This window comes from Microcaecilia unicolor, chromosome 8 (genome assembly GCF_901765095.1).
Source record: "Microcaecilia unicolor chromosome 8, aMicUni1.1, whole genome shotgun sequence".
Taxonomy (NCBI): Eukaryota; Metazoa; Chordata; class Amphibia; order Gymnophiona; family Siphonopidae; genus Microcaecilia; species Microcaecilia unicolor.
In genome coordinates, this window is record NC_044038.1 from 238876095 (window position 1) to 238891866 (window position 15772).

A 15772-nucleotide genomic window follows, 5' to 3' on the forward strand; every position below is an offset into this window, starting at 1 on the left:
GGAATCTATCTAACCCCTTTTTAAACTCCGTCAAGCTAACCGCCCGTACCACATTCTCCGGCAACGAATTCCAGAGTCTAATTACACGTTGGGTGAAGAAAAATTTTCTCCGATTCGTTTTAAATTTACCACACTGTAGCTTCAACTCATGCCCTCTAGTCCTAGTATTTTTGGATAGCGTGAACAATCGCTTCACATCCACCCGATCCATTCCACTCATTATTTTATACACTTCTATCATATCTCCCCTCAGCCGTCTCTTCTCCAAGCTGAAAAGCCCTAGCCTTCTCAGCCTCTCTTCATAGGAAAGTCGTCCCATCCCCACTATCATTTTCGTCGCCCTTCGCTGTACCTTTTCCAATTCTACTATATCTTTTTTGAGATACGGAGACCAGTACTGAACACAATACTCCAGGTGCGGTCGCACCATGGAGCGATACAACGGCATTATAACATCCGCACACCTGGACTCCATACCCTTCCTAATAACACCCAACATTCTATTCGCTTTCCTAGCCGCAGCAGCACACTGAGCAGAAGGTTTCAGCGTATCATCGACGACGACACCCAGATCCCTTTCTTGATCCGTAACTCCTAACGCGGAACCTTGCAAGACGTAGCTATAATTCGGGTTCCTCTTACCCACATGCATCACTTTGCACTTGTCAACATTGAACTTCATCTGCCACTTGCACGCCCATTCTCCCAGTCTCGCAAGATCCTCCTGTAATCGTTCACATTCCTCCTGCGACTTGACGACCCTGAATAATTTTGTGTCATCGGCGAATTTAATTACCTCACTAGTTATTCCCATCTCTAGGTCATTTATAAATACATTAAAAAGCAACGGACCCAGCACAGACCCCTGCGGGACCCCACTAACTACCCTCCTCCACTGAGAATACTGGCCACGCAATCCTACTCTCTGCTTCCTATCTTTCAACCAGTTCTTAATCCATAATAATACCCTACCTCCGATTCCATGACTCAGCAATTTCTTCAGGAGTCTTTCGTGCGGCACTTTGTCAAACGCCTTCTGAAAATCCAGATATACAATATCAACCGGCTCCCCATTGTCCACATGTTTGCTTACCCCCTCAAAAAAATGCATTAGATTGGTGAGGCAAGACTTCCCTTCACTAAATCCGTGCTGACTTTGTCTCATCAGTCCATGTTTTTGTATATGCTCTGCAATTTTATTCTTAATAATAGCCTCCACCATCTTGCCCGGCACCGACGTCAGACTCACCGGTCTATAATTTCCCGGATCTCCTCTGGAACCCTTCTTAAAAATCGGAGTAACATTGGCTACCCTCCAGTCTTCCGGTACTACACTCGATTTTAGGGACAGATTGCATATTTCTAACAGTAGCTCCGCAAGTTCATTTTTTAGTTCTATTAATACTCTGGGATGAATACCATCAGGTCCCGGTGATTTACTACTCTTCAGCTTGCTGAACTGACCCATTACATCCTCCAAGGTTACAGAGAATTTGTTTAGTTTCTCCGACTCCCCCGCTTCAAATATTCTTTCCGGCACCGGTGTCCCCCCCAAATCCTCCTCGGTGAAGACCGAAGCAAAGAATTCATTTAATTTCTCCGCTACGGCTTTGTCCTCCTTGATCGCCCCTTTAACACCATTTTCGTCCAGCGGCCCAACCGACTCTTTGGCCGGTTTCCTGCTTTTAATGTATCTAAAAAAATTTTTACTATGTATTTTTGCTTCCAACGCTAATTTCTTCTCAAAGTCCTTTTTTGCCCTCCTTATCTCCGCTTTGCATTTGGCTTGGCATTCCTTATGATCTATCCTGTTACTTTCAGTTGGTTCTCTTCTCCACTTTCTGAAGGATTGTTTTTTGGCTCTAATGATTTCCTTTATCTTACTGTTTAGCTACGCCGGCTGACGTTTAGTCTTTTTTCCCTTTTTTCTAATAGCTTGATAAAGTCAAGAAGGATGCCTGAGAGAGGGCCACAAGAGATGAGAGGGGGCATAAGGAATGATAAGAGAGGACTAAATAGGCAGGGGGCAGCGAGGAGATGACTTGAAGACGATGGTCCGGATTTTCCATGGATAGTGAAGTCATATGGTCACCGGCTGAATATTGGCCACTGTGTGTTTTGTTTTCTATTTGTCTTTTCATTTCTATTTTGATGCAATCAAAATGAGCCTAGTAGGTACATAGTAGTAAGTATTTGTACACAGACAACTGTGAGCATTTGCCCATCTATCACAGCTGTTAAAAGGAGGTATCATCAAAGCAACCAAGATAAACAGCTTCGACAAGGATAAATGTTGAAAGTTCGCAACAAAATCTCTTTTTCTGAAACAGAAGAAATCAGACTCCTGCGAGCACTCAAGATATTTTGGATGAAATGCGATTAATGCCATTGCTGCAGCCCATTCTTCATATCCTAAAAGTGCATATCACTGATCATCTCTTACCACTGGGGACTAGAATATTCATTAGAGATCACAAGATGTTTCACTGCTCAACAATGTTGAGAGACCGAAATGGAATGCAATGGACAAGTTCCTTCTATGTGGTCGACTGTCTAACACAAACTTATCATTTGTTCGACAAGATTCTCTATTATTTCTCTCTTCTTTTTTTCATATTTTATTCTGAGTACTGTATCTTTTACTGTTAGTGGTGAGCAGCTGAGGATGATTCATCCCTTTCTGGCTGGCCACTACATTGAACAAGCTGTCAAATAACCACCTTTAAAATCTTTCCATTCACAGGCAATTTGCGGAATTAATCTATCAACCCTGATGGCAGGGCAGTCAGCAGGGGATTCTGACTTGGGTTTCAGAGTATTCATGGAAGAATAAGCAGCTTCCTGAGAAGCCGGCAGACACTCGGGGTTATATTAATCCAGCACTATGTAAGTTGTCAAAAACCTCTTCTTTCCTATTCCTTGAGAGAAGATGGGGTAGATTTGGAAAGCCACGTTAAGCTAAGAAGTTAACTAGTCAAACTTTATTGCTAAGAAGATATCCAATAGAAACCTAACTGGTTAGGATCATGCTAAACACAAAGAAGGGGCAATTTTATAAAGTCAGTTTCAATGTATGTGGCATATTACACACATAAACTTGTCCTAAATCTGGCTAAAACTACGGCTTGTTGGAATGCTCTCTTCTCTGTCCTACATCCTTCTTCTGGTTGATGTTTCCATTCCCACATTATCTCAGGGTTATTCTAGATTCCCAACTTTCTTTCACAGATCAGAGCTCTCGAGTTCTCGAACGTGGTTTTCTTTCATTACGCCATCTTGATTCAATCTGTAACTACCTTGATTTTTAGTCTCTTCACACTCTGATACATGCTTTTGTCGTAAACAGATTGACTATTGTAATTCCATGTACTGTGGTATTTCGCATTCCCAGGCTCGTTGGTTGCAAACTCTACAAAATGCCTGTGCCCGTTTCCTTTTCAGAGCTAACAGATTTGAACAGGTGTCTCCTTCTCTTAATGTGCCTTCATTGGCTGCCTGTAGAATTCCATTATTGCTTTAAGATCCTTTATTTGACTCATAAAACTCCCTGAGCCCATACGCCAGGCCCCCTCCCTGCCCATCTTCAAATCCTTGCTCAAAGCCCACCTCTTCAATGTCGCCTTCAGCACCTAACCACTACACCTCTATTCAGGAAATCTTGACTGCCCCAACTTGACATTTCGTCCTTTAGATTGTAAGCTCCTTCGAGCAGGGACTGTCCTTCTTTGTTAAACTGTACAGCGCTGCGTAACCCTAGTAGCGCTCTAGAAATGTTAAGTAGTAGTAGTAATAAAAACGAGATTGATGAGGATTGCGGTACCGCCCCTAAAAGTATGCCTGGCTCATTGAATCATTCAGCCAAAGAGGAGGCGGATATGCTGATCTGATGGATCCTATTATGATTCTCTGATTCTACTGACCTTGGTAATATAAGTTATAGAAGTATTTGAGAAGCTGAACAGATTAAATTAAGTTAAGCACACAACTGACTTTATTCTATAAATTAGATGCTCAAACTTCACACGCTAATTATTATTATTTATTGCATTTGTATCCCACAATCCCCCACCTATTTGCAGGCTCAATGTGGCTTACACAGATTTGTTAACATTGTCATTTCAGGATATCAGATACAGTTAGTAATGTGTAGTGATCAAGGAAGGGAAGAGAAAAGAAGGAAGAGAGTGATTAGGGTAGTTATAGAGTTGGGTCATAACGTTGGGTGCCCAATTTCATAGAAGTAGGGGGTAAGGGGATTGTGTTGCTGATATTTTCACTATCTGTACAGTGCCAGGATGGTCCATGGGTATAACCAGAAGTTGTCTAGTTAGTGGCTGTATTCATACTACTAACCAAATGGCTAACCGGATCATAGTAACATAGTAGATGACGGCAGAAAAAGACCTGCACGGTCCATCCAGTCTGCCCAACAAGATAACTCATATTTGCTGCTTTTTGTGTATACCCTACTTTGATTTGTACCTGTACTCTTCAGGGCGCAGACCGTATAAGTCTGCCCAGCACTATCCCCGCCTCCCAACCACCAGCCCCGCTTCCCGATCTTGACTAAGCTCCTGAAGATCCATTTCTTCCGCACAGGATTCCTTTATGCTTATCCCAGGCATGTTTGAATTCCGTTACCGTTTTCATTTCCACCACCTCCCGCGGGAGGGCATTCCAAGCATCCACCCACCCTCTCCGTGAAAAAATACTTCCTGACATTTTTCCTGAGTCTGCCCCCCTTCAATCTCATTTCATGTCCTTTCGTTCTACCACCTTCCCATCTCCGGAAAAGGTTCGTTTGCGGATTAATACCTTTCAAATATTTGAACGTCTGTATCATATCACCCCTGTTTCTCCTTTCCTTCAGAGTATACAAGTTAAGACAGCCAAAAGAGAGACTTAACATTATCCGGTTAGCTATCCTGCTGTGGTCTGAATATGGCTGCTGAGCAGATAACACTTCCGGGTCGGTGCTGAATATCCAGTTCCATGTTAACTGCAGCGGCCTGTGTTTTGCCTGAACCTTGATTGCTGCAGTCAAATATCTGATGAATTATTGTTATTATTTATTTATTTATTTATTGCATTTGTATCCCACATTTTCCCACCTTTTTGCGGGTTCAGTGTGGCTTACAATAAGAAATGAATGATGGAAGTACAATTTGTTACAGATTGGTTATGGATTACATTGTGCAGAATTATGCGAGACAATCGAAGTGTCGTTAAGGAGTGCAACAATGGAACACAAACATTGAACATTGGAAGGAGACAATGGGAGCTTAAAGGGCAATATTAAGGCGTAAAGACATATGGTATACATATTTCTGTGAGTAAAGGTATGAGTGATGTGGGATTACGGGGATGAGAGTTCAGAAGTGGATTTATAGTGCATTACTAAACAGTAAGTGTGGATTTTATGTGCTTTGGCTCTTTCCGTAAATTTTTTCAAAAAGATGGGTCTTCAATGATCTGCGGAAGGAAGTTTGCTCGTGGATTGTTCTTAAGTTGCGCGGCAGTGTGTTATCATGATTTGAATAGCACATACAAGATGCCAGAAGCACTGTACAGAAACATACAAAAGGTAGTCAATCTAGTCAAGATGGAAGAGAAAAACAAAAAAGAAACTAGACCCCGAGTTAAGATACATTTGTTCTTCCTCTCTCGTGGGGGCCAAACGAACACTTGGAAAGTTACAGCCTCCGAAAATCTGCTCTGAAAGAGAACATGCCGCACAGGGCTGCTCACCATGGCTCATTCCCTTCCAACATGTACTGGTTTTATTCAAACTGGAGTTCTTTCGTCATGATTGCCCCCCTGGGGAATGTTAATCTGTGCAGTATAAACATTTATTTACATATACTAAATCATTACACTTCAACTGTCCCATAAACACTCCCAGATGTGCTGCTCAGGCAGCAGGACATTGTGCTGGTGGTGACTTCAATGTGTTGCAAAGAAAGGGTCGGGGAAAGAATTGTAAAGGGCAGGACAGACAAAAGGGAACAAGTTAAAACAAGGACTTCATCAAAGCTCTTCAGATGATTTAACCAAAAAAAAGCTCATAGCATCTGATTTCACTTATGCATAATTTCAAACAGTGCATTATCTATGGCAAGAGAATACACTGGAAAGAACTGTCCCTACACAGTAAAGCTAAAGCAAAGATGAACATATCAGATTTTAACAATCTCTCTCTCTCTCAATATATATTAGGATGGCCGTTAATCGCAACAAATACTGAACACATCAATTCAAATTGATGGAACAAGTATGTAGAATCTCTAAGGGAGAGGAAGGTAAGCATGAGCAGATTGCATAGGTCATATGGTCTTTATTTTTAGTTACATTTGTACCCCGCACTTTCCCACTCATGGTAGGCTCAATGTAGCGGGCAATGGAGGGTTAAGTGACTTGCCCACAGTCACAAGGAGCTGCCTGTGCCGGGAATTGAACTCAGTTCCCCAGGACCAAAGTCCACCACCCTAACCGCTAGGCCACTCCTTCACTATTTGCCATCATTTTCTATATTTCTACATTGGAATAGGCAGGACTGAGACTTGATTGGAGAAACCTTGGAGTACCCCTTCTTTACGAGAATTCTGTGACCGTCTTACTGAAGTGTCACAGTGTGTATGTTGTTACTCTGCCAGTCTCTCCCTCACATTCCTCCTTTGAGTGCCTCCTCCACTCAGATTACATTGAAATGGTCACAGACATCCTCTGTGACCCCTGTGGTAAATTTATAAAAGCCCCTTTTCCACAGGGTAGGGCTAAAAATGCATACCTATGAGAAAAGGTTAATAAAATAACTGCCGTGAAGATCTGGTGGGGCTGGGAGCAAGGACAGGTTGGTGAAAAGAAGTTGCTTAAAGACAGAATAAATAGCAGGCCTAAATTTAGTAAGCCTCTACTTTATAAGTCTAAATCTCAATAGCTGACCTAAGGCGCTCCAGTTGTAGATACCTAACTTTAGGAAACTTTTCAGTCGAACTTTAGGAGAATTTTGTAGCCCAAAACACAAGGCTTAAGTTCGACTGAAAAGTTTCCTAAAGTTAGGTATCTACAACTGGAGCGCCTTAGGTCAGCTATTGAGATACAACATTAAACCTGTTTTTAAAAAGTCTCAACAGGAAAAAAATAAAAACTTCTGCATCATTTGTTGTTTCTTAAGCCAAATGTCCTCATTGGCACAGTTACCAATTTATAAAACTCAGACAGAGCTATTCACACTATCACTTGTCCTCAGGACATAGTGGACCTCTAAAGCTTGCGTACTTTAAGTCTCACCATAAATCCTTGAGTCATGCCTGTGCGCAAAGACACACTGGTACAGAACTGTGGGATGTGTTACATCGAGGGTCCACTGTACTAGGATACAGAATTTCTGACTGAGCTATCCACTGTGCCCTAACAGTGAGAAAACCAATAAGACAAGAAAATCCCTTTTAATAAAACAAAAGTGACCTTCCAGTGGTCTGTGCTGTTGATGGTTTCCATATCTGTAAGCCTGGGCCTCCCGGAGCTGTCAAATTAACATCCAGAAAGAAAATCTGCAAATGGAAGGATTCCAGCCTTCATAGTAAGGTCTTATATCTTCATGGAAGGAAACGTATCAGGTCTAAGATCCTTAATTCTCTTTGACTTGCTTTGCTGTCAGCTCTGCAAGTCATAGTGTTGGGATATGGGATTACGATATAGGGACGGTTTTCAAATGCCTAATGATACCGAACTACTCAAAGTAGTTAAATCGCATGCTGACTGTGAGAAATTGTGTTTCTGGTTGGTAGGTCTATGAGATCAGCCATATAACTCGGGGCATCGCCATAGATAATCTTGTGGACCAGGGTGCATCTGTTCTATAAAATGCACACAGGAATGGTCGGAACGCAGCTGACACAGCCAGGCCCCTCCCACATTAATGCTTCCTTTACAGTTGCACGTCAGAGAAGTTAAGCCCTCAGTTTACAGAATAGGGGCATAAGTCAGTTACACTCACAATTATTGATTAGCGCTAATTAGTGCTTGATATCCCCAATTATTGGGAATTATCTCCAATTAAGTGTCAAGTTAGCACTAATTAGCTAGGGGCCCTTTTATAAAGGTGTGTAAGGGCCCACACGAATCCAGCGTGCACTAAAATTGGAATAATCACCCGGCTACTGCATGTCCCGGGCGGTAATTCTGAATTTGGAACGCAGCAAAAACACTAAGTAGCAAATATTTTCTGTTTTCTACCGCGGGACGCCTACCCATCGGTAAACAGCAGTTGACGCGCATTGCATATTTACTGCCCGGGTAGCGCATAAGACCTTATCGTCAGGTCAGTGGGTGGCGGTAAGGTCTCAGGCCGAAAATGGATGCGCGCTGGTTTCAATTTTAGCACGCGTCCATGTTCCGGCCCCTTAAAAGAAGGCCCTTTTTTCTTCAATGCGGTAAAAAATGACCCAGCGTGCATCCAAAAGACACGCTCGCACTACCGCAGGCCATAGTAAAAGGGCCCATTAGTTATTACATGTGCATAACTGACTCTATAACTGGGTTCACATTTCCGTGCCCACCTTTAGGCACCATTTCTAGAATTTGGGAGATAGTGGGGCTCTCCTTAAGAAGAGGACGCATAATTACCAGTAGATGACCCCCATCCCTATTAGACACCCTTTTCTATCCTGGGAAATTTTGTAAGTGTTAAAGGTAGGGATTTTTCAGTGGATCTTTTTCCATCAGTAAACAGTTGCTTTCCCACATATTTTTAAATTTTATTAGGATTTCTTTACCGCTTTTTAAAAATAATTCACTCAAGGCAGTGTACAGTAAGAATAAATCAAACATAAGCAATAGACTTAGATACTTTAAATCTACAAAAGTATATACAATTATGTCACAGGTATTTCTCACCCTGATGGAGAGGACAGACAGAAAATCATCCATTCCTTACAAAAAATAAATTCAGATTTGTTTTTATGCTGTATGTTTTTTAATAAGTGAAGAAAATCTTTTCTGTGACAATTTCTCCATCCTCCAGAAGGACGGTCTGATGTTTTTGTCAAGAGTTCGAAGAGCGTAAGACTTTCTGAACCAAGGTTAGCACTCGACCCTTTCTCCCAATTAAGGATGACTTTCAGTCACAGAGTACCTCTATGTTTGCATACAATAGCAGACATTCAAGAAGCCCTCTTCTAATCTAGGCTCCATTAGAGGCATTTAATATTGACTTGACATGATTTGCTGCAGCTTTTCTTCATATTTCTTCCATATCTCCGAGGAATCAGATATTGGTGGGGGAAGGGAGATAGTTGAGACAAGACCTTTTATCATAGCTTTCCAGATACAATGAGCTTTACCATCCTCCTTCCAAGGTTAAGACAAATGAACTAAATCAATATTATTCTATTCTGTCTGTCAACCTACCATGTCATCTTTAAACTTGGAACTTTGTTATTCTCAATTCTCTTGCTTCCTTCCTTCTCTCTCTCAACCCCACTAAGTAGGGAAGAAAATAAAACCATTCATTACTTGTTTGAATTTACAGAAATGTGATTTAAAATAAGAGATATAACTGGATATTTCTCCCTCAGGCTTACAATTATGCTGCAAGTCTACTGCTGCTGTTTCAGGTGTCTGACTGCAGCATTTATGTAAAACTAGGGTATAGATTCAGATTCTAAAAGAATTCATTTAGCTATTCATCTAGATACTGTAAGAAGGATAACTTTGTACAGGAATTCTAGGAAGGAAAATGGATGTTTAAGTTCACCCAGTTAAAAAATCCTAGGGGTTGATTTATCAAAAGGAGTTACCTTGGTAGATGTGGCTGCCACTCAGATAATTCTCAATCACTAGGTCCAACCTAAACTTTCAGTGGCACGTTCTCAAATAATGATGCTGAAAATCCAAGCAGACCACCGTGGCACTATCTGGTTACTGCTGGTGTGGTCTGGGGGTAGAGTTGGGGGGCGGGGAAAGAGCTGGGAGTTATCCAGGCACTATTGGTATTAAGTAAAAAAGCTGTCATACATTAACCAAGTAGATATTCAGGTACTGCCTCTAAATATCAGTGGTACCCAGGTAAACCCGGTGGTCACCCCAAATCTGGATATTCAGTGCCAGTACCCAGATAGGGTCTAATTCTGTCACCTGCAGCCAGCATTTAAAACACACTGCCTATCGCCTGCTGAATATTTCCCCTTAGCGTTTTACAAAAACCTCCGCAAATGTTGAACCTCTTCTAAAATACCTCTAGTGCCATTAAACAGCAGAATATAATTTTACCAAGTGTCCCAAACATCCAAAACGTCATCCCAAATTTCTTATAACTGCAATGAGATAAATAGTTGTTTATTTTTTAATGGGGATCATCAGATCTAACTGCAGCTCACATCATATGAACAGTCATGTTCTTTCATCTCCGAGAAAAATGGTTGTGGTGCAAATCTTCATAAAATCACCCTTATTTTCTAAATTCTATTTCCTTCTTTTCTTATTTTACATCTCTCAGTACACCATAGCTGTGCAGTGAACCAGCATTCTTTAAATACAAGGAACGTGCATTCTAGCACAGACTTATCTTTGTAAGGTGGCAGCTTTTAACCGCAGGAGAACCTCCACCGACGTGGCCAGGTTTCGCCATAAGCTTCCTCAAGGAAGAGGCTCTCATAGCAAGAGTCATATATTCCCGCATATGGAGAAAATGGCCATTTTCCTTGAGGAAGCTTATGGCGAAACCTGGCCACGTCGGTGGAGGTTCTCCTGCGGTTAAAAGAAAGAGAAGAAAGAACATGACATTAGTCCCCACCCTTTCTATTTTCGGTGGGCTTCAACTAGAATATTAAACCAGCAGAAGCATTTGGTGGTGCACGTATCAGAAGAAGTCATTCGCATCACTCAGGCTTTAACCCCTGGATTCTATATGTGGAGCTGAAAGTTGCAGGACCATCTTTGGGCGTGCTTCCAAGATAGGTGCACAAATAAATTGATAATGATCTCTGAACCATCAAAATTAGGTGCTAGCAACCAATCATCAATGGTAATTGGCCCTCGTTAAAATTTGCCTGTGCATCAGTTTGAGTGATACTCTATAAGGCATGGCGCCTAATTCCCATGACATGTGTCTCAAAAAGGGGTGTGTCCGCGGTCTTGTCGGTGTGTTCCAAAACGTTGCACATGGAGTTATAAACTAGTGTTTGGCGCTGAATCTTTTCAATACCTAAGTTTCGGTGTCGTTTATTGAATTCCCTCCTAAATGTCTTACGAGTGTGGCAATTTGACTACTTATTTATGTGATAAGTGATGGATTTTGTGAAAGGCACATCCATGGGGAACTGATTAAGGAGTTAAGCCCCAGAACTAAATAATGCCAGCTGCAACCCCCAAAAATGTTGACCACCACCGGCTAAATACCTGCTCCTTAATCCTTTAATCCAATAGGTTGCATGAAATGTACTGTGGCTATTTTGATTGGATGTTCCCTGCTGTCCATTTCCTGAATCAAAATGCAAAATGTTTAGAGATGGGAGTAACTAGCGAGGTAATTAAATTTGCTGATGACACAAAGTTAATCAAAGTCGTTAACTCGCGACAGGATTGTGAAAAATTACAGAAGGACCTTACAAGACTGGGCGGCTAAATGGCAGATGATGTTTAATGTGAGCAAGTGCAAGGTGATGCATGTGGGAAAAAAGAACCCGAATTATAGCTACGTCATGCAAGGTTCCACGTTAGGAGTTACGAACCAAGAAAGGGATCTGGGTGTCGTCATCGATAATACACTGAAACCTTCTGCTCAGTGTGCTGCTGTGGCTAGGAAAGCGAATAGAATATTGGGTATTATTAAGAAAAGTATGGAAAACAGGTGTGAAGATGTTATAATGCCGTTGTATCGCTCCATGGTGCGACCGCACCTTGAGTATTGTGTTCAATTCTGGTCACTGCATCTCAAGAAAGATATAGTAGAATTGGAAAAGGTGCAGCGAAAGGCGACTAAAATGATAACGGGGATGGGACGACTTCCCTAAGAAGAAAGACTAAGGAGGCTAGGACTTTTCAGCTTAGAGAAGAGACGGCTGAGGGGAGACATGAGAGAGGGATATAAAATATTGAGTGGAGTGGAACAGGTGGATGTGTAGCGTCTGTTCACGCTTTCCAAAAATACTAGGACTAGGGGGCATGCGATGAAACTACAGTGTAGTAAATTTAAAACAAATCGGAGAAAATGTTCTTCACCCAACGCATAATTAAACTCTAGAATGCGTTGCTGGAGAACGTGGTGAAGGCGGTTGGCTTAGCAGAGTTTAAAAAGGGGTTAGACAGTTTCCTAAAGGACAAGTCCATAAACCAGTACTAAATGGACTTGGGAAAAATCCACAATTCCAGGAATAACGTGTATAGAATGTTTGTACGTTTGGGAAGCTCGCCAGGTGCCCTTGGCCTGGGTTGGCCGCTGTCGTGGACAGGATGCTGGGCTCGATGGACCTTTGGTCTTTTCCCAGTGTGGCATTACTTATGTACCAACTGTTAACCCCTTGAAGTAGGACACCTGGGGCAAGTTTCTTACACTGAGTTATAAATCTCCATTTGAAACCAAGGGCTTTGTGTTAGCCTTGCGATTTCTGTCCTTGCCCGATACCTCAAAAGATTATTATTGTTTCACTCTACTTTCTAGGAAACGTTCATTACAGCTGTATGAATCCAGAGACGGTACAGCTCCATTTCACCTTATAGTAAGACCTATGGTTATTTAATTGTTTTGTAATACATTGTTTGGAAGTTAAGAATCAAGTCATTCCGGTATATGAATTTGAAAACGGTGTTGAACTTTATTTGTCTAGCTACACTGCAAAATATGGAGTAAGGACAGAGAAGTAGGCCTGGAGAAGAAAGCAAACCGATAATCAAAAGCAGAGGTAGGTTCTTCCCCGTTTGCTGGAAATACAGTTGTCAGACCCTTCTCAATAAGTTCTGAGTGTGTCTAAACACACCACATACAAGCCAAATGTCGCTTGCAGCAAAATAGAAATTCCAAAGGGGGGGGGACGACGACCCATTTGGCTGCTATTTTCCTAGTGGAAGCCAAAACTCTTGGGATGAATAAAGTCCAAAGTGCATATCAGTTGCAACTGGGTAATAAGTGCATTTTATGTTTGGAGGAAAGATTTGCATAAAAAACACAGAGGAACTGATTTCCAAAGATAACAAATGCATACGTGCTACACGACCACACATTTACTGTATAATAACGCTCCAGTTTAGGAGAAGGAAAAGAGGCAGAGCCCACGTATCTATTTAGTGATAATATTATGCCACTAAACAGATAAATTATCTGATTACTTAAGGCCAGCTAAACAGGAGGCATAAAAAAGAAGTAGCTGCCAGCCTGGTCACTGCTTACATGTAAACCGATCATGATTTCCACTGGTTTGAGAAAGTCCATCTGTACCTTAAACAACTGGGCCCTCCGCGGGTTGCTTGACTCTTACCAGATATCTACTCTCCTATTTTAATAATACAAAAACTGGAAAAAAAATATCATTTCTAGCTTAACTGGTGTTCAGTTCTAATGGGGATCTTTGTGACTTGTCTGCAGAATCTTGGTGTGACACTGTGGGTGTAATTTTCAAAAGAAAAACAAAACTACTACTACTACTATTTAGCATTTCTATAGCGCTACAAGGCATACGCAGCGCTGCACAAACATAGAAGAAAGACAGTCCCTGCTCAAAGAGCTTACAATCTAATAGACAAAAAATAAATAAAGTAAGCAAATCAAATCAATTAACGTGAACGGGAAGGAAGAGAGGAGGTAGGTGGTTACGAGTCAAAAGCAATGTTAAAGAGGTGGGCTTTCAGTCTAGATTTAAAGGTGGCCAAGGATGGGGCAAGACGTAGGGGCTCAGGAAGTTTATTCCAGGCGTAGGGTGCAGCGAGACAGAAGGCGCGAAGTCTGGAGTTGGCAGTAGTGGAGAAGGGAACAGATAAGAAGGATTTATCCATGGAGCGGAGTGCACAGGAAGGGGTGTAGGGAAGGACGAGTGTGGAGAGATACTGGGAAGCAGCAGAGTGAGTACATTTATAGGTTAGTAGAAGAAGTTTGAACAGGATGCGAAAATGGATAGGGAGCCAGTGAAGGGTCTTGAGGAGAGGGGTAGTATGAGTAAAGCGACCCTGGCGGAAGACGAGACGGGCAGCAGAGTTTTGAACCGACTGGAGAGGGGAGAGGTGACTAAGTGGGAGGTCAGCAAGAAGCAGATTGCAGTAGTCTAAACGAGAGGTGACAAGGGTGTGGATGAGGGTTTTGGTAGAGTGCTCGGAAAGAAAGGGGCGGATTTTACGGATGTTGTAAAGAAAGAAACGACAGGTCTTGGCAATCTGCTGGATATGAGCAGAGAAGGAGAGAGAAGAGTCAAAGATGACCCCAAGGTTTCGAGCTGAGGAGACAGGGAGAATGAGAGAGCCATCAACAGAAATAGAAAACGGGGGGAGCGGGGAGGTGGGTTTGGGGGGGAAAATGAGAAGCTCGGTTTTGGTCATATTTAATTTCAGGTGGCGTTGAGACATCCAGACAGCAATGTCAGACAAGCACGCTGAAACTTTGGTTTGGATGCAAGGTGAGATATCAGGGGTAGAAAGGTAGATTAGGGAGTTATCAGCATAGAGATGGTAGGAAAAGCCATGGGATGAGATTAATGAACCAAGGGAAGAAGTGTAGATAGAAAAGAGGAGGGGACCAAGAACAGAACCCTGAGGTACGCCGACAGGCAGAGGGATAGAAGTAGAAGAGGATCCACCAGAGTGAACACTAAAGGTGCGGAGGGAGAGGTAGGAAGAGAACCAGGAAAGGACAGAGCCCTGGAATCCAAGTGAGGACAGGGTATCGAGAAGTATGCTGTGATCGACAGTGTCAAAAGCAGCAGAAAGATCAAGAAGAATGAGGATGGAATATTGACCTCTGGATTTAGCCAGTAATAGGTCATTGGAGACTTTAGTAAGCACAGTTTCGGTTGAGTGGAGAGGGCGAAAACCAGATTGTAGTGGGTCAAGAATAGCAAATTCATGATCCCTATCTAAAAACAAGGGGAAAGGGGAGCACATTTGCTGACATTTGTAGGGCTTTTAAACTTACAGGAGCTACTTCAGTACTGGCACACTGAAGGTATCAGACACCCAGTGCCGTAGCGAGGGCGGCTGGCACCCGGGACGGTCTGCCGCTGCGCACCCCCCTGGTGCGCACCCCCCCCCCCCCGAGTGCATTCTTACCAAAGGGGGCAGGCGGGAGGGCCGCTCCGCCCTGAGTGCACGTTGCTGGGAGCTGCGTCAGCTCCGCTGGCTCCCTGCTCTCTCTGCCCCGGAACCGGAAATAACCAGTTCCGGGGCAGAGAGAGCAGTGAACCAGCGGAGCCGACACCCCCTCAGCGGCGTGCACCGCCCCCCCTTCCTACGCCACTGCAGACACCTTCAGTAGTCTCTCTTATATGGCTGGCTGCTTACTTGCTCTGCTCTTCACGCTACTCTGTCTGCTGGACTTCTAGTTCTTACCAGTGGCATAGCTACATGAGGCCATGGGGGCCTGGGGCCCCCCCCAAATTTCATCTGGGCCCCTGGTTTTGCTGGCGGGGGTCCCCAACCCTCACCAACTGAAGTGTTCTCTGGCGCCGCCATGTTGCCTGCCCTGCTGTGTCTCCCTCTCACGTCCGGTATGCTCGTTTTAGTGAAACTGAGCATACTCAATTTCACTAAAAGGAGCGTTCAGGACATGAGGGGAAGACAGAGCAGGGCA